The sequence below is a fragment of the Psammomys obesus genome, unplaced genomic scaffold (assembly GCF_907164565.1).
Source record: "Psammomys obesus unplaced genomic scaffold, mPsaObe1.curated_primary_1811, whole genome shotgun sequence".
In the NCBI taxonomy this organism is placed as follows: domain Eukaryota; kingdom Metazoa; phylum Chordata; class Mammalia; order Rodentia; family Muridae; genus Psammomys; species Psammomys obesus.
In genome coordinates this window covers 12,988,474-13,008,288 of record NW_026596079.1, presented here as the reverse complement: position 1 = coordinate 13,008,288, position 19,815 = coordinate 12,988,474, and positions in this window count along the sequence as shown.

The window sequence follows — 19,815 nt, the reverse complement described above, 5'->3', positions numbered from 1 at the left end:
TGCTGCTGCTGCTGCTGCTGCTGCTGCTGCTGCTGCTGCTGCTGCTGGGTCACTAGAGTGAGTGAATGTGCAACAGAGAGTACATGGGGTGGATGTTTGCCACTCTCAAGCTTCCTGAGACATTCGGGGGGACGGGGTAGCATGGATCCAATCTGTCGCAGCCCAAAAGTTTTCTCCTCTAGCCCCGCAACCCTCAAAATCGATATTCTGGCTTCAGCTGCCCATCCACTAACCAGTTTTGGAATTTTAGATCTTCTGCACAGAAGAAATGGTGCACACTGGTTGCCGTAATCTTGGAGCTTCTTAAATGTGCTATTTATTTTTTTATTTATTTATTACAATTCATTCACTTTGTATCCCAGCTGTAGCCCTTTCCCTTGTCTCCTCCTGGTCTCCCCGTCCTCCTCCTTCTCCCCTATGCCCTTTCCCTAGTCCACTGATAGGGGAGAACCTCCTTCCCTTCTCTCTAGCCCTAGCCTATCAGGTCTTATCAGCGCTCTCTGCATCATCTTCCTCTGAGGCCTGGCAAAGCTGCATCCTCCAAGGGGAGGTTATCAAAGAGCCAGCCACTGAGTTCATGTCAGAGACAGCCTTTGCTCCCTTACTAGGGTACCGACTTGGAAACTGAGCAGCCTGTGAGCTTCTTCTGAACTGGGGATCTAGGTCCTCTCCATGCATGGTCCTTGGTTGGAGAATCAGTCTGTGCAGGCCCCCAAAATTTTCAGGCAAATGGTGGGAACTAGAAAATATCATCCTGAGTGAGGTAACCAGAATCAGAAAGACACCTATGGTATATACCCACTTATAAATGGATGTTAACCATATAACATTGGATAAACATACTAAAATCTATAGTTCTAAAGAAGCTGAAGAACAAGGAGGACCCTAGAGAAGAGGCCGAAACCTCACTCAGAAGGTCAAACAGAATAGACATCAGAAACAGGAAAAGACAAGAAACAGGACAGAAGCCTTCTTCAGGGGGAACTCTGAAAGACTCTACCCATCAGGGTCTAGAAGGAGATACTGAGACTCATAGCCAAACTTCAGGCAGAGTGCAGGAAACCTTATGGAATTAGAGAAGATAGAAAGATCTGGAGGGGACAGAAACTCAACCAGGAGACCAATAGAGACTTTTTATTATTCTTAACTATGAGAATATGTGTAAGGTGAACAGTTCAGTATATGCATGTAAATGGGAGTACTCACTAAGGCCAGAAGAGAGTATCTGATCCCCTCAAACTGGAAATATGCTGCCATGTGGGTAATGGGAAGTGAACCCTCACCTCTGGAAGAGCTGCAAGTGCTCCTAACTGCTAAGCTATCTCTCCAGCCCCATAATTATGATTATTTTGAATAAAAACATTCAGCATTCATTCAATATATACTCTGAAGAATAAAAAACAGGAACAAGAAAGGAAGAAAGCAACAATAGAAACTAATGCAGAGGTGGTTCAGTTACCAAATTTAATGTAGGCCTTTAAAACTGTGTTACTGTGCTCAGAAACATCAATAACAAGATACAGAACACCATCCGGAAAGGAAATCTGTAATAAAGACTCAAACAGAAATTAAAGAACTGAAAATACAATAATGGAATACTATAATAATTAGATACGGTAAATTAAGGACAGCTAATACAAAGACTGGTAGTCTGAGATATGTCAATAGAGAGTGTCCATTGAAAATTCAGACAAAGGGACAGAGGAGAAAATCCATAATGAAGAAACACTATATGATAGATAACATAGCTCTAAGATTATGATAAAGATTTTGGGGGTGCAAGAAGTAGTTCTAGAGATAAGAAGGCTTCTTTCTAATGACAAAAAAAAAGACAATATACTTAAAAGACCGAATCATCTCCATGTGCATGCACCGAAGGCCACAGGATTAGATTATGAAAAGTGATAGAACTATCAAGTGAAATAGATGAGATATTAACCATGGTAGAAAGCTTACCAAATCTCTCTGTAATTGTTGGCAAACACGGATAAAAACCCAGTTGCATGTTTCTTTGCTTAAACTTCTCGACAAAGCTAGTAATGGATTTAGTACTAGCGTGTCATGGCTGGAAGGTAACACCTGTCTACACTAGAAAGAGAGAGAGATTTATTTACTTAACTGCATATATAGCAAATATTTTTCTACCTTCACTTAATTGGACCCAAGTTTCATTTTATCTGGTTTGTATTTCCAGCTGCCAACATCTTTTTTTAATATTTTTAATTTTTTTATTTATTACAATTTATTCAATTTGTATCCCAGCTATAGCTCCTTCTTTTGTCCCTCCAATTCTGCACTCCCTTCCTCTTCTCTTCCCATGCCCCTCCCCCAGTCCACTAATAGGGAAGGGCCTCCTCCCCTTCCATCTGACCTAGTCTATCAGGACTAACTGACAACATCTTAAAGGCCAGAAAAATACACTGAGATACCTAAAACATTGCCTGCAACAAATGATATTCTTTACAAATACGCTTGGAACACACTTGAATGCATACTATGACATTAAAGCAAGCTTCAACAATTTCCAACATTTAAATCATTTGAAATATGTTGTAAGGTGTTAACACGTTGTTAAAAAAAAATAGTTTAGAAATAATAGAACATTAGTGGGGATCCAAGATGGTGACACAAGTGGCACACTGTGTCTGATCAACAGGGTAGCAGTAACTGCACAATGACCAACAGATCAAACGGTGAGCCCCAAAACACCAGCAACTGTGTTTCCCAGGAGAAAGGAAACCCCCCACAGTGACGGAACAATCAGGTCCAACCTCGGGTCACCCAGCTAATCCCCAGAGGAGTTACTGGGTTCTTGCAGGCTCTGAGTGTCCAGCATCTACCCACATGCCTGTATGTTGTATTCACCTGCCAGTGAATACCTTCTGTGTACCAGGGGAAGCAGCTCCAACTGCAGGCCTCCTGATGGTTGGGAGCCACAGAAACAGCCCCAGACACCACACTGCTCCATAGCTCAATCTGTCTCCTTACGGAGACTGACCAAACCTCTGGGCTTACTGGTTCTTCAGGCTGGCTATGCCCAGCAAACACAATGTCTTAGCAGTGTCTGGACAGCTGCAGATCATTAACCTCAGTGCAAGAAAGCCACTGGTAGGGTAGCTCTCTCCTGTACTTCCCCTGGTGAGAGAAGACCCCCCTGGACTCCTGAGGAGTCTAGTTAGTCCACAGGATCATACACTTGAGGAGAGCCTCAGCAATACCCTGAGAACCACCAGGCAGTTGGAGACCATACCCAACAATCTGAGTAGTTTTCTTTCAGGAACATCCAGCTTCCTGCCCAGGGCTTTTCCAACCCCCAGGGCTCCAAGGGTACCAGAAACTACCAGCCAAGGCCACAAACAACCAGATTGGTAAAAGTCAGTGTGAAGGAGATCAGGGCAAGATGGCGGGGCCAAGAGGACTCTCATTCTGAGGAGCAGCACAGCAGGATTGTCACAGTGACCAGCAATCAGAACTCTCAGCAATAAAACAGAAGTGATTGTGTTTCACAGGTGAGAGGATACCCCACGGTGGGGGATTCAATCAGCTTTAACTCACCCGGCTAAACCGCGGAAGAGATCCTGGTTCCACCAGGCGCTTGGTCGCCAGCCCAGAGCTACACACCAGCGTGATCTGGTCACTGTCCCAGACTGAACTGTGGGCCCACAGCACCATAGACTGGATTTCCCAGTCGAGAGATAACCCCACGGAGCAGGAAACGATTGGGACTGACCTTAGGTCACCCAGACATGCCCTGGAAAAGACTCGGGTTCCGCGGGTGCCCCAAGAGCCAGTCCGGACCCAGAGCCGGGACATAGGCGCCTGCGTCTCAGATAGAACTGTGGGCACCAGGGCACCAGGGCACCAGACTGCATGTCTCTGGCAGGAGGAAACCCCCAGTGGAGGGGGTCAGCAGCTCTAACGCTTAGGACACCCAGCACCAAAACACTTCCTGGACTCACGCAGACTCTAGTGCAGGCAGGAGCGCTGTGCTCTGCCGCCATGATTGAGTTCCCCTAGGGCACTGGGAAACAAAGCTGCATCCTCAGACCTACAAAAGCCAGAGAGCCATTGCAGCAGCCCTCAGATACTATGCCAAGGATCAACCAGTTATTCCTAGCTAGACTGTCAAAAGTGTGGGAATCCGTGGTCCTTCAAGAGGGCTGCACCCACAGCGTCTGGACCAGAGCTGTGCCTGCAGCTGCCATCCCAGACAGAGACACACAGCTTCTGGTCCAGAGTGAGGCACCCAGCCTCCAGACCAGAACAGTGCCCCCAGGCGCCAACTCAACCTAGGTGCACATTCTCCAGGTCCAGAGCAGAGCAATCAGCCTCTGGCCCAGAGACTTGCTGAGTGCAATGTCTCTGAGAGAGGTCATGAATCAAATGGACCTCACAGACATTTACAGAACTTTACACCCAAACACAAAAGAATATACCTACTTCTCAGCACCTTATGGAACCTTCTCCAAAATAGACCATATAGTTGGTCACAAAGAAGCAAGCCTCAACAGATACAAGAAGACTGAAATAATCTCTTGTATCTTGTCTGATCACCATGGAATAAAGCTGGACTTCAACAACAACAGAAATAACAAAAAGCCTACACACAAATGGAAACTGAACAACTTGTTACTAAATGACAGCTGGGTCAGGGAAGAAATAAAGAAAGAAATTAAAGTCTTCCTAGAACTCAATGAAAATAAAGACACAACATACCCAAACTTGTGGGACACAATGAAAACAGTGCTAAGAGGAAAGTTCATAGCACTAAGTGCCTTCAAGAAGAAATTCGAGACAGCTCATTCAAGCAATTTAATGGCTCACTTAAAAACCCTAGAAAAAGAAGAAGCAGACACACCAAGGAGGAGTAGACGGCTGGAAATAATCAAACACAGGGCTGAAATCAATCAATTAGAAACAAATAAAACAATTCAAAGAATCAATGAAACCAAGAGCTGGTTCTTTGAGAAAATCAACAAGATCGACAAACCCTTAGCCAAGCTAACTAAAAGGCAGAGAGAAACCACCTAAATCAACAAAATCAGAAATGAAAAGGGGGGACATAACTACAGACACTGAGGAAATCCAAACAATCATTAGGACTTACTTCAAAAGTCTATATGTCACAAAATTTGAAAATCTAAATGAAATGGACAATTTTCTTGATCGATTTGACTTACCAAAGCTGAATCAGGACCAGGTAAATCAATTAAATAGTCCTATATCCCCCAAAGAAATAGAAGCAGTCATCAAAAGTCTCCCATCCAAAAAAAGCCCAGGACCAGATGGCTTCAGCGCAGAATTCTACCAGACCTTCAAAGAAGAGCTAACTCCAATTCTCTTCAAACTATTCCACAAAATAGAAACAGAAGGAACATTACCAAACTCATTCTATGAAGCCACAGTCACCTTGGTACCTAAACCTCACAAAGACTCAACAAAGAAAGAGAATTTCAGGCCAATCTCCCTTATGAACATTGATGCAAAAATACTCAACGAATGACTCGCAAACCGAATCCAAGAACACATCAAAGATATCATCCACCATGACCAAGTAGACTTCATCCCAGGTATGCAGGGGTGGTTCAATATATGGAAATCCATCAATGTGATCCACCATATTAACAAACTGAAAGAAAAAAACCACATGATAATCTCCCTAGGTGCTGAAAAAGCATTTGACAAAATCCAACATCCATTCATGTTTAAAGTACTGGAGAGATCAGGGATACAAGGCACATATCTAAACATAGTAAAGGCGATATACAGCAAGCCTATAGCCAACATCAAAATGAACGGAGAGAAACTTAAAGCAATCCCACTGAAATCAGGGACAAGACAAGGCTGCCCACTCTCTCCATATCTCTTCAACATAGTGCTGGAAGCCCTTGCTAGAGCAATAAGACAGTTGAAGGAGATCAAGGGGATACAGATGGGAAAGGAAGTCAAATTATCACTATTTGCAGATGATATGATAGTATACGTGAGTGACCCCAAAAACTCTACCAGGGAACTCCTACAGCTGATAAACACCTTCAGTAAAGTGGCTGGATACAAAATTAACTCAAAAAATCAGTAGCACTCCTATTCAAAAGACAAAAGGGCTGAGAAAGAAATTAGAGAAACAACACTCTTCACAATAGCCACAAATGACATAAAGTACCTTGGTGTAATCCTAACCAAGCAAGTCAAAGACTTGTATGAAAAAAATTTCAAGTCTCTGAAGAAAGAATTAGAGGAAGATATGAGAAGATGGAAAGATCTCCCATGCTCATGGCTTGGCAGGATTAACATAGTAAAAATGCCCATCTTACCAAAAGCAATCTACAGATTTAATGCAATTCCCATCAAATTGCCAACACAATTCTTTACAGACCTGGAAAGAAAAATTCTCAACTTCATATGGAATAACAAGAAACCCAAAATTGCTAAAACAATCCTCTACAATAAAAGATCTTCTGGAGGTATCTCCATCCCTGATCTCAAGCTGTACTATAGAGCAACAGTTATAAAAACTGCATGGTACTGGCATAGAAACAGAATAGTGGATCAATAGAAATGAACAGAAGACCCAGAAATAAACCCACACACTTATGGACACCTGATTTTTGACAAAGATGTCAAAACCATACAATGGAAAAATGATAGCATCTTCAACAAATGGTGCTGGTCCAACTGGATGTCTACATGTAGAAAAATGAAAATAGATCCATACTTATCACCCTGCACAAAACTGAAGTCCAAGTGGATCAAAGACCTCAACATAAAACCAGACACATTAAATCAGCTAGAAAAAAAAGTGGGGAATACCCTAGAACTCATTGGTACAGGAGAAAACTTCCTGAACAGAACACCAACAGCACAGGCTCTAAGAGCAACAATCAATAAATGGGACCTCATGAAATTGAAAAGCTTCTGTAAAGCAAAGGACACTGTCATCAAAACAAAGCGACTGCCTACAAATTGGGAAAGAATCATCACCAATCCTTTATCTGACAGAGGACTCATATCCAATATATATAAAGAACTAAACAAGCTGAAAAGCAACAAACCAAGTAATCCACTTAAAAAATGGGGAACAGAGCGAAAGAGAGAATTCTCTGTAGAGAATATCGAATGGCAGAGAAGCACTTAAAGAAATGCTCAACCTCATTAGCCATTAGGGAAATGCAAATCAAAACAACCCTGAGATTTCACCTTACACCCATCAGAATGGCCAAGATCAAAAACTCAAGGGACAACACATGCTGGAGAGGCTGTGGAGAAAGGGGAACCCTTCTCCACTGCTGGTGGGAATGTAAACTGGTACAACCACTCTAGAAATCAATCTGGCACTTTCTCAGACAACTAGGAATAGCGCTTCCCGAAGATCCAGCCATACCACTCCTAGGCATATACCCAAAAGAGGCTCAAGTACACCAAAAGGACATTTGCTCAACCATGTTTGTAGAAGCTTTATTTGTAATAGCCAGAAGCTGGAAACAACCCAGATGCCCCTCAACTGAAGAATGGATGCAGAAACTGTGGTATATCTATACAATGGAGTATTACTCAGCAATGAAAAATAAGGAAATCATGAAATTTGCAGGTAAATGGTGGGACCTGGAAAGGTTCATCCTGTGTGAGTTGTCCCAGAAGCAAAAAGACACACATGGTAAATATTCACTCATATAAACATACAACATAGAATAAACCCACTAAAATCTGTATATCTAAACAAACTAAGCAAAAGAGAGGATCCTAACTAAAATGTTCAATCCCCATCCTGAAAGGCAAAGAGGATGGACATCAGAAGAAAAAGAAAATAGGAAACAACCTCGGAACCTGCTACAGAGGGCCTCTGAAAGCCAGAAGAAAACAGAAAACAACCTTGAAACCTGCCACAGAGGGCCTCTGAAAGCCTCTGCAGTATAGACTGTCAAAGCAGATACTGAGCCTGATGGACAACTGATGGGCAGAGTGAATGGAATTTTATGTAAGAAGTGGGAAATAGTAAGAGCTGGAGGGGACGGGAACTCCACAAGGAGAGCAACAGAACAAGATAATTTGAACACAGGGAACTTCCCAGTGACTCATACTCCAACCAAGGACTATTCATGGAGATAACCCAGAACCCCTGCACAGGTGTAGCCCATGGCAGTTCAGTGTCCAAGTGGGTTACATAGTAATGGAAAGAGGGACTGCCTCTGACATAATCTGATTGGCCTGCTCTTTGATCACCTCCCCCTGAGGGGGGAGCAGCCTTACCATGCCACGATAGAGGACAATGCAGCCACTTTTGATGAGAACTGATAGACTAAGATCAGAAAGGAGAGGAGAATCTCCCCTATCAGTGGACTTGGGGAGTGGCATGCATGCAGAAAGGGAAGGGAGGGTGCCATCTCGAGGAGAGGGGGGACTTATGGGGGGATACAAAATGAATGAAGTGTAATTAATAAAAAAAGAAAAGAAAAGAAAAAAAGGAAATAAAAGTCAGTGTGAAAACACAATCAACAAAATCCAAAGCAATATGGCATCTCCTGAACCCAGTTATCCAAAGGCAAGTAGCCCTGTACACCCTAACACAACTGAAACTGAAGTAAATACCTTAATTCTATGCTTATAAAGATGGTAATGGAGGAAATGAATAAAATCTGTAAAGAAATACAAGAAGATACAATCAAACAGATGGTGGCCTTTAGAGAGAAAATAATTAAATCTGAAAGAAAAAGAGGAAAGTTCAAACAAACAGGTAAAGGAATTTAATTAAAAGCAGGAAAATACAAACAAACAGATGGAGGAAATCAAGAAAAAGGTTCAACATATGAACTCAAAAATAGAAACAATAAAGAATGCACAAACTGAAGAAATCCTGGTAGGGAAAACTTAGGGAAGAAAACAGGAACTAGAGAGGTAAGCATCTCCAACAGAATACAAGAGATGGAGGAAAGAAACTCAGGTGTAGAAGATACATTGGAAGAAATTATTGTATCCATCAAAGAAAATGTTAAATTTAAAAAATTCCTGACACAAACCATCCAAGAAATCAAGAACAACATGAAAGACAAAACCTAAATATAATAGGAATAAAGGAAAAAGAAGTTCCTGTCTCCAAGGCCCAGAAAATATTTTCATCAAAATCATAGAAGAAAATCTCCACAGTTTAAAGAAAGAGATGCCCATAAGCATACAAGAGGTCTACAGAACACCTAAATATAGTAAAGGCAATATATAGCAAGCCTATAGCCAACATCAAACTAAACAGAGAGAAACTTAAATCAATTCCACTGAAATTGAGACAAGACAAAGATGCCCACTCTCTTCCTATCTCTTCAATACAGTACTTGAAGTCCTAGCCAAAACAATAAGAAAGCTAAAGGAGATCAAGGAAATACAAATTGGAAAGGAAGAAGTCAAAATATTACTATTTGCAGATGATATGATAGTATACATAAGTGACTGCAAAAATTCTACCAGGGAAATTCTACAACTGATAAACACCTTTAACAAAATGGCTGGATATAAAATTTACTAAAAAAAAATAAAAAAATAAAAAAATAAAAAATCAGTAGCCCTCCTGTATACAAAAGACAAACTTGCTGAGAAAGAAATTAGGAAAATAATACTCTTCACAATAGACACACAAACACACACACACACACACACACACACACTATAAAATATCTTGGTGTTAACCTAACCAAGCAAGTGAAAGACCTGTATGGAAAAAAAAAAATTTAAAGTCGCTACAGAAAGAAATTGAAGAAGATATCAGAAGATGGGAAGATCTCCTATGCTCATGGATCAATAGGATTAACACAGTAAAACTGACCATCCTACCAAAAGCAATCTACAGATTCAATGCAATCACCATCAGAATACCAACACAATTCTTTACAGACCTTGAAAGAACAATTCTCAACTTCATATTGAAAAAAAAAAAACAAAACTAAAACAATCCTGTATGATAAAAGATCTTCAAGAGGTGTCTCCATCACTGATTTCAAGCTGTACTATAGAGCAACAGTAATAAAAATTTCATTGTACTAGCATAGAAACAGACTGGTGGATCAAACTGAAGACCCAGAAATAAAGCCAACACCGATAGACACTTGATTTTTGACAAAGGAGCCAAAACCATATAATGGACAAAAATGGTGCTGGTATAACTGGATGTATACATGTAGAAAAATCCAAATAGATCCATAGCTTATCACCCTGCACTAAACCAAGTGTATCAAAGACCTCAACATAAAACCAGACATACTAAATCTGTTAGAAGAAAAAGTAGGAAAGAACCTTGATCTCATTGGCAGAGGAGACAACATTCTGAACAGAACACCAACAACACAGGCGCTAAGTTCAACAATTAATGGGACCCCATGGAACTGAAAACCTTCTGTAAACAAAGAACACTATCAACAGAACAAAACAATAGCCTAAAGACTGGGAAAAGATCTTCACCAACTCTATATCTAAGAGAGAGTTAGTAGCCAACATACATAAAGAACTCAAAAAATAAAACTCCAACAAACCAAGTAATCCAATTTAAAAATGGGGTACAGAACTACACAGAGTATTCTCAACAGAGGACTACCAGATGGCAGAGAAATACTTAAAGAAATGCTCAATATCCTTAGTCATCAGGGAAATGCAAATCAAAAGGACTCTGAGATTCCATCTTATCCCATCAGAATGGCTAAGATAAAAAAACTCAAGGTACAGCACATCTAGTGAGGCTGTGGAGAAAGGGGAACACTCTTCTTGTTGGTGGGAGTGCAAACTTGTATAACCACTGTGAAAATCAATCTGGAGTAAAATAGGAATAGTGCTACCTCAAGACCCAGCTATATCACTCCTGCACATATATCTGAAAGATGCTCCACCACATAAGGATGTTTGCTCAACTATGTTCATAGCAGCTTTATTTATAATAGCCAGAATCTGGAAACAAATTAGATGTTCCTTAACAGAGAGATAGATACAGAAATTGTGGTACATTTACACAATGGAATACTACTCAGCTATTAAAAACAAGAATGAAATTTCCAGGCAAATGGATGGAACTAGAAAAGGTCATTCTGAGTGAGGTAACCCGGAACCGGAAAGACATACATGAAATATACTCACTTATAAGCAGATATTAGCCATAAAGTACAGGATAACCATACTACAATCCACAGACCTAAAGAACCTAAATAACAAGGAGGACCCTAGGGAGGATGCTTAATCCTCATTCAGAAGAGCAACTAGAATAGAAATTGGAAGCAGTTGAAGAGAGAAAACAGGATGGGAGACTACCATAAATGTCCTCTGAAAGACTACACCCAGCAGGGGACCAAAGCAGATGCTAAAACTCACAGCCAAACTTTGGGCAGAGCTCAGGGAGTCTTATGGAAGAGTCGGGGTATAAAAGGACTTAAAGGGGATAAGGACCCCATAAGAAGACCAACAGACCAACAAATCTGGGCACATGGGGACCTGCAGAGACTGATGCACCAACCAAGGACTATGCATGAAGAGGACCTTGACCCCTTTCTCAGATGTAGCCAATAGGCAGCTCAGTCTCTTTGTGGGTTCCCTAGTAAGGGGAGCAGAGGCTGTCTCTGACATGGACTCTGTTGCCAGCTCTTTCATCAGCATTGTCAGGCGGCAGAGGAAGAAGATGCCAGCAGTCCTAATGAGACTTGATGGGCTGGGGTCAGATGGTAGGGGAGGCGGGCTCCCCCTTTCTGAGAAATAGGGGAGGGGAATAGGGGAAAGAGGGAGGGAGGGTGGTACCAGGAGAAGATGAGGAAGGGAGCTACACTTGGGATATAAAGTGACTAAAATAAATAAATAAACAAAATCCTTAAAAATTAATAGAACATTAGAAAATTCTTAAATGTTTGAAAATTAAACAATGTCCTAATGAAATACCATGAATGAATGGTAAAAAAAAAACCAATTAGATATTAGAAATTGGATTAACTAATATTGAGTACGTAACCATTGTAAGCAATCATCTGTCTGCTAAATCTGTACATATGTTAGAAAAGAGAAACTGAAAATCAGCAGTCCACTCTTTTCAAGAAGTTGTTGTTTCAAAAATAATATCAAGTAAACCCAAATGAGAAGAAAATAAAGAGAAGGGAATCATATGGATGATGGCATGAATGAATGAATGAATCATAAGAAACTTAATCAGTCAAAAGTTGTCTCCGAAAAAAATAATAAATCAATGAAGCCACAGAAAGATCAATCAGAGTCAAAAAGAGAGAGATACAAAGGTGAAAAAACTTCAAAACTTAAAACCAATAAATACTATTTAGAGAAATGTTAGTTAGCATCAAGAGACATCTAGACTCTGACTATGAACCAAATTATTCAACATGTAAATATATCAATTGTTTCAAGTTAACATATGTTCTGTGCTCTCCATCTTAAATGCTGGTACTTGTTCATGAATGTTAGCCAGCTGATGGTAAATTAAAAGAAAAAGAAAATTAAAAGAACTAAGCAGAGATGAGATAATTATAAAGGACAGCTAGATAAGCTACATTATGAGATAGATATTAAGATTGATCACAGAGTCACGGCTAACTAAGTCTATACAAAGATAAACAAAGAGATCAATAAAAACCAAAAATAGCATACAGAAACAGGCTCATCCACTGTCACTAAATTCACAATGAAGATAACGCTACAGTTGAGTGTAAATCATCATAAAATAATGATCTTTAATTTTTTTCCTTTATTTTATGCACATAAATGTTTTGTGAGCATTTATGTCTGTGCACCACTTGTGTGGACAGGTGCCCAAGGAGGACAGAAGAGAAGGTCAAATCCCCTTGAACTAGAACTACAAAGGGTTATGAACCATCATATGAGTTCAGGGAATCAAATCCAGGTCGTCATCAAGAGCAGCCAGTGCTTTTAAGTGCTAAACCTTCTCTCCAGTCCCAAGAATGATCTTCTTAATAAATGGTGGCTTGATAACCACAACTATTATTAAAAAGATGTGAAGTCCTCAGGAGTATTTCATATCCTTATGAAAATGTTCAAAACAACAGTATTTCTTCAAAATAACCTAGAAGAGCATCCTGACCCTTTGAATAGACAAAAAACAAAAGACAGGTATATTTTACTAACCACAAAAAAAGACTGATTATTAAAATTTCAAAGCCTTTAATTTTTCTTAATGATTACATAGGTACACACTGTGAAATTCCTATATTTGCCTACAATGCATGTAGGTTATATCCATCAAGCCTTCTTCTGCACCCCTAGTCCCCTTTCCAACTCCTCTTCTTGCTCTTAGCTCACATACTGACATTTTGCTTTAGATTCAGGAGAACAGGTTGTTCTTGTCCTTCAGACCAGGGCTTGTTTCACTTAACATTAAGCCCTCCACTTCCTTTCATTTTGCTGCAAATGTCAGGACTATCCTTTAAGACTTGATATTTCGTTTTATTATATATACCATATTTTCTGAATCCATGCATCAACTGATGGAAACAGAAATCAGTTCTGTGCCTTAGTCCCTGAGATGAAACATGCAAGTATCTCTTTTGTGTGTCAATGTCATTTCCTTCGGATATACACCTGGGAGAGGAAAAGCTGAATCATAAGATAGTTAGGATCTTGTTGTTGTTTGTGGGGAGAAGCAGGATCTTCACACTGTTCTCTAGCATGGCTGTATAAATTTAAATTCCCACCAAAATAATGCAAGACTTTCTTTTTTTTCCCAATATTCCCACCAGCATTGATTGATTGTTGTTAATAGTCACCCCAAGTGGAGTGAGACTACAGCTCATCACAGTTTTAATTTTTTTTTAAGTTTTCTGAAGAGTGGTGGGCATCAAAATGATACAGGAATTTCAAATTTGTGATCAAACAGAGCACCTCAACAAGTTAAAAAAAAGTAAGAACAAACCAAAGCAAAACTAAGTGGAAGAAAATAAACAGGCCGCAGAAGACATTAGTGATGAGAGAATATGACAGTTTGTTGTTTGAAAAGTAATCCATCAAACTTAGCAACCCTTTAGAGAAAAGGAAAGAGGAGACAAGGAGAGCAGGAAATAAAACTAGGGTTTAAAAGTTAATAAATACTATGAAATTCAGAAACACTGAGGACTCTTTTTTTTTAACTTTTTATTAATTACACTTTATTCATTTTGCATCCCTCCATAAGCCCCTCCCTCCTCCCCTCCCGATCCCACCCTCCCTCCCCTTTCTGCATGCATGCCACTCCCCAAGTCCACTGATAGGGGAGGTTCTCCTCTTCTTTCTGATCTTAGTCTATCAGTTCTCATCAAAAGTGGCTGCATTGTCCTCCACCTTGGCCTGGTAAGGCTGCTCCCCCCTCAGGGGGAAGTGATCAACGAGCAGGCCAATCAGATTATGTCAGAGGCAGTCCCTCTTTCCATTACTATGTAACCCACTTGGACACTGAACTGCCATGGGCTACATCTGTGCAGGGGTTCCAGGTCATCTCCACGAATAGTCCTTGGTTGGAGTATGAGTCTCTGGGAAGTTCCCTGTGTTCAAATTATCTTGTTCTGTTGCTCTCCTTGTGGAGTTCCCGTCCCCTCCAGCTCTTACTATTTCCCACTTCTTACATAAAATTCCATTCACTCTGCCCATCAGTTGGCCATCAGGCTCAGCATCTGCTTTGACAGTCTATACAGCAGAAGCTTTCAGAGGCCCTCTGTGGCAGGTTTCAAGGTTGTTTCCTGCTTTCTTCTGGCTTTCAGAGGCCCTCTGTAGCAGGCTCCGAGGTTGTTTCCTATTTTCTTTTTCTTCTGATGTCCATCCTCTTTGCCTTTCAGGATGGGGATTGAACATTTTAGTTAGGGTCCTCTCTTTTGCTTAGTTTGTTTAGATGTACAGATTTTAGTGGGTTTATTCTATATTGTATGTTTATATGAGTGAGTATATACCATGCGTGACTTTTTGCTTCTGGGACAACTCACTCAGGATGAACCTTTCCAGGTCCCACCATTTACCTGCAAATTTCATGATTTCCTTATTTTTCATTGCTGAGTAATACTCCATTGTATAGATATACCACAGTTTCTGCATCCATTCTTCAGTTGAGGAGCATCTGGGTTGTTTCCAGCTTCTGGCTATTATAAATAAAGCTGCTACAAACATGGTTGAGCAAAAAAAGAGACAGAGTTGAAGGAACTAAAAGAAAAAGAGGAAAACACTGAGGACTCTTTTGTAAAATTATGCCTTAACAAGGGGAACTATCTGGACAAAATGGCTAAATTTCTACACACATATGACTTATCAAAATTGACACTAGATGATATAAAAACCTGAATAGACCATGAAAAGTCATATGATTAATAGATAAAATAAATAAAATGTCTTCTAATAAAGCCAAAAATTGTATGCCTTTGTTACTCAGTTTTACCAAACTTTTAATGAAAAACTAACACCAATACTTCTCAAACTACGTCACAGAATTGAAATGAAAAAAAAACTCTCCCAAACTTATGAGGAATTATATCATTACCAAAACCTGAAAAAGGACACACACACAAGTCCACACACTAGATAAATATCACTGAAATATAGAGGCAAAAGGCCTTAACAAAATCCTAACAATGCAGACTCAATAGCACATCCAAAAGAAAACAACACACCACAATAAATAAATAAATAAATAAATAGATAAATAAATAAATAAATATATATATATATATATATATATATATATATCATGATCAAGTTGGTTTTGTTTCATGGATAAACAGTGGTTTGACTTTATAGTCATATAAAATGTAGCTATTTCATCAAATAAACTTCTTTTCAGCAGAGAGAGACCTTTACAGAAAACTCATTAGGTCAATATGCAGATAACAACTGATCATGAGATGCTCAGCCTCTGTTGATACTTCTAAAACACAACTTCATTACCTAAGGTTCAGGGACCACCCTAGAAGAGGGGAGGAGCAGAAAGGATATAAAAACCAGATTAAAAAGGAGTTTGCAGAATGATTGCATCTCCAAGAATATCAGGGAAGTTTCAGCCATGATACCTCAACAATATGCTGTCTAAACAAGACCTTGACAAAAACACCACAAATAGATATGTTGACATGTCTCTCATGGGGCCTAGCCCATAGACAAAGAACCCAAAACAATTAAGGAATTCTGAGAGTGGGAAAAACAGTCTTTCCCAGGGATGAGTTTTTCAATTGATTATCCAATGCCAAGTGATCAGCCTTGAAAAGATAAATATATCTGAGCAGATTGTGTGTGTGTGTATGTGTGTGTGTGTGTGTGTGTACAATCAAAGAAAAAGACGATATGAATTCTAGAGTAGGTGAGAGATACATGGGAAGGGTTGAAGAAAAAAGAGGAAGAGGGTAAATAATGTAAAAATATTTTAATTTAAAAATGAAAATTAGAAAAAAAGATGGTAAACTGAACGGAGAGAAACTTAAATCAATCCCACTGAAATCAGGGACAAGACAAGGCAGCCCACTCTCTCCATATCTCTTCAACAAAGTTCTGGAACTCCTTGCTAGAGCAATAAGACAGTTGAAGGAGATCAAGGGGATACAAATTGGAAAGGAAGAAGTCAAATTATCACTATTTGCAGATGATATGATAGTATACGTGAGTGACCCCAAAAACTCTACCAGGGAACTCCTACAGCTGATAAACACCTTCAGCAAAGTGGCCAGATACAAAATTAACTCAAAAAATCAGTAGCCCTCCTGTATATAAAAGACAAAAGGGCTGAGAAAGATATTAGGGAAACAACACTCTTCACAATAGCCACAAATGACATAAAGTACCTTGGTGTAATCCTAACCAAGCAAGTCAAAGACTTGTATGAAAAAAATTTCAAGTCTCTAAAGAAAGAATTAGAAGAGGATATCAGAAGATGGAAAGATATACCATGCTCATGGCTTGGCAGGATTAACATAGTAAAAATGCCCATCTTACCAAAAGCAATCTACAGTTTCAACGCAATTCCCATCAAATTACCAACACAATTCTTTACAGACCTGGAAAGAAAAATTCTCAACTTCGTATGGAATAACAAGAAACCCAGAATTGCTAAAACAATTCTCTATAGTAAAAGATCTTCTGGAGGTATCTCCATCCCTGATCTCAAGCTGTACTATAGAGCAACAGTTATAAAAACTGCATGGTACTGACATAGAAACAGAATGGTGGATCAATGGAACTGAACAGAAGACCCAGAAATAAACCCATCCATTTACCGACACCTGATCTTTGACAAAGATGCGATAACCATACAATGGAAAAATGATAGCGTCTTCAACAAATGGTGCTGGTCTAACTGGATGTATACATGTAGAAAAATGAAAATAGATTCATACTTATCACCCTGCACAAAAACTGAAGTCCAAGTGGATCAAAGACCTCAACATAAAACCAGACACATTAAATCAGTTAGAAGAAAAAGTGAACCCTTGAACTCATTGGCACAGGAGACAACTTCCTGAACAGAACACCAACAGCACAGGCTCTAAGAGCAACAATCAATAAATGGGACCTCATGAAACTGAAAAGCTTCTGTAAAGCAAAGGACACTGTCATCAAAACAAAACGAATGCCTACAGATTGGAAAAGAATCTTCAACAACCCTTTATCTGACAGAGGGCTAATATCCAGTATATATAAAGAACTAAAGAGCTGAAAAGTAGCAAACTAAGTAATCCAATTAAAAAATGGGGAACAGAGCTAAACAGACAACTCTCTGTAGAGGAATATCGAATGGCAGCGAAACACTTAAAGAAATGCTCAACATCATTAGCCATTAGGGAAATGCAAATCAAAACGACCCTGAGATTTCACCTTACACCCATCAGAATGGCCAAGATGAAAGACTCGAGTGACAACACATGCTGGAGAGGCTGTGGAGAAAGGGGAACCCTTCTCCACTGCTGGTGGGAATGTAAACTTGTACAACCACTCTGGAAATCTATCTGGCACTTTCTCAGACAACTAGGAATAGCGCTTCCTCAAGATCCAGCCATACCACTCCTAGGCATATATCCAAAAGAGGCTCAAGTACACAATAAGGACATTTTCTCAACATTGCTACAAACATTTGTTTGTAGCAGCTTTATTTGTAATAGCCAGAAGCTGGAAACAGCCCAGATGTTTACCCTCAACTGAAAAATGGATGCAGAAATTGTGGTACATCTACAAAATAGATTATTACTCTGCAATGAAAAATAAGAAAATCATGAAATTTGCAGGTAAATGGTAGGACCTGGAAAGGATCATTCTGAGTGAGCTGTTCCAGAAGCAGAAAGACACACACGGTATATTCTCACTCATATAGACATATAACATAGGATAAACCTACTAAAATCTGTACATCTAAAGAAACTAATCAAGAGAGAGGACCCTGACTAAAATGCTCAATCCCCATCCCGAAAGGCAAAGAGGGTAGACATCAGAAGAAGAAGAAAACAGGAAACAATGTAGGAACCTGCCACAGAGGGCCTCTGAAAGGCTCTGCCCTGCAGACTATCAAAGCAGACGCTGAGACTTATGGCCAACTGTTGGGCAGAGTGCATGGAATCTTATGTAAGAAGTGAGAAATAGTAAGAGGTGGAGAGGACAGGAACCCCACAAGGAGAGCAACAGAACCAGAAAATTTGAACACAGGGGTCTTCCCAGAGACTCATACTACAACCAAGTACCAGGCATGGATATAACCTAGAACCCCTGCAGAGAAGTAGCCTATGGCCGTTCAGTATCCAAGTGGCCTCCATAGTAATGGGGACAGGGGCTGTCTCTGACATGAACTGATTGGCCTGCTCTTTGATCACCTCCCCCTGACTGGGGAGCAGCCTTATCAGGCCACAGAAGAAGACAATGCAGCCACTCCTGATGAGTCCTGTTAGACTGGGAGCAATGGGAAGGGGAGGAGGACCTCCCTTTCCAATGGACTGGGAAAGGGATATAAGTGGGAAAGAGGGAGAGTGGGATTGGGAGGGGAGGAGAGAGGGATGTACAGGGGGGATACAAAGTGAATGAACTGTAATTAATAAAATTAAATTAAATTAAAAAAAGAAAGAAAGACGGTTCAACAAATACAAACCAATGCAATTCCAAATCCTCATATCCAAAGAAGCCATAAGAGTAGGAGGAGACAGACCTGGTACACAAGACAATATTTATAACTCATAGGTCTAACAAAAGCTCATGGTATGAGAGCTACATGATAGAAGAGCTCCCTCTATCAATAAGAAAACAAGAGAGAAAAAGAATGGATAAAGACTGACCACAGAGTGGGTGGCCACTAAGAAGAGGTGCTGAAGCTATCGCTCAGCAAGATAACAGGAGATAACTGCTTGATGACACATCCCCCAGAAGGCCTATAATCAAAATGGCTGTATGCTGGTGGGTACTGGGCACTATGGGTATTTCTGGAAAAGAGTCAAACTGTAATTCTGTGACATGTGTGTTTTTCTGCTGAGTCTGTAAAAGATTTATTCTCACACACACACACAAACATGCATACAGACACAAACATGAACACACATTCATATTCACACACGCAAACATATATATGCAAACACGCATGCACAAACACACATATACACACGGCTATACGCTACACATATACACGCTACATACACACATAAAAACACACACAAACACACCCACTCACACACAACTTGCACACACACACATACACATTCACACTCATTCACACGCTCATTCATAGATGCACTCACACACACAACAACAACAACAATAATAATAATGAGGAAGTGGAAGGCGTGGAGGAGGAAAAAAATGAATCTTTAAAGAATGATGCACAGAAAATTCCATGGCTGCAAAGCTCATTGC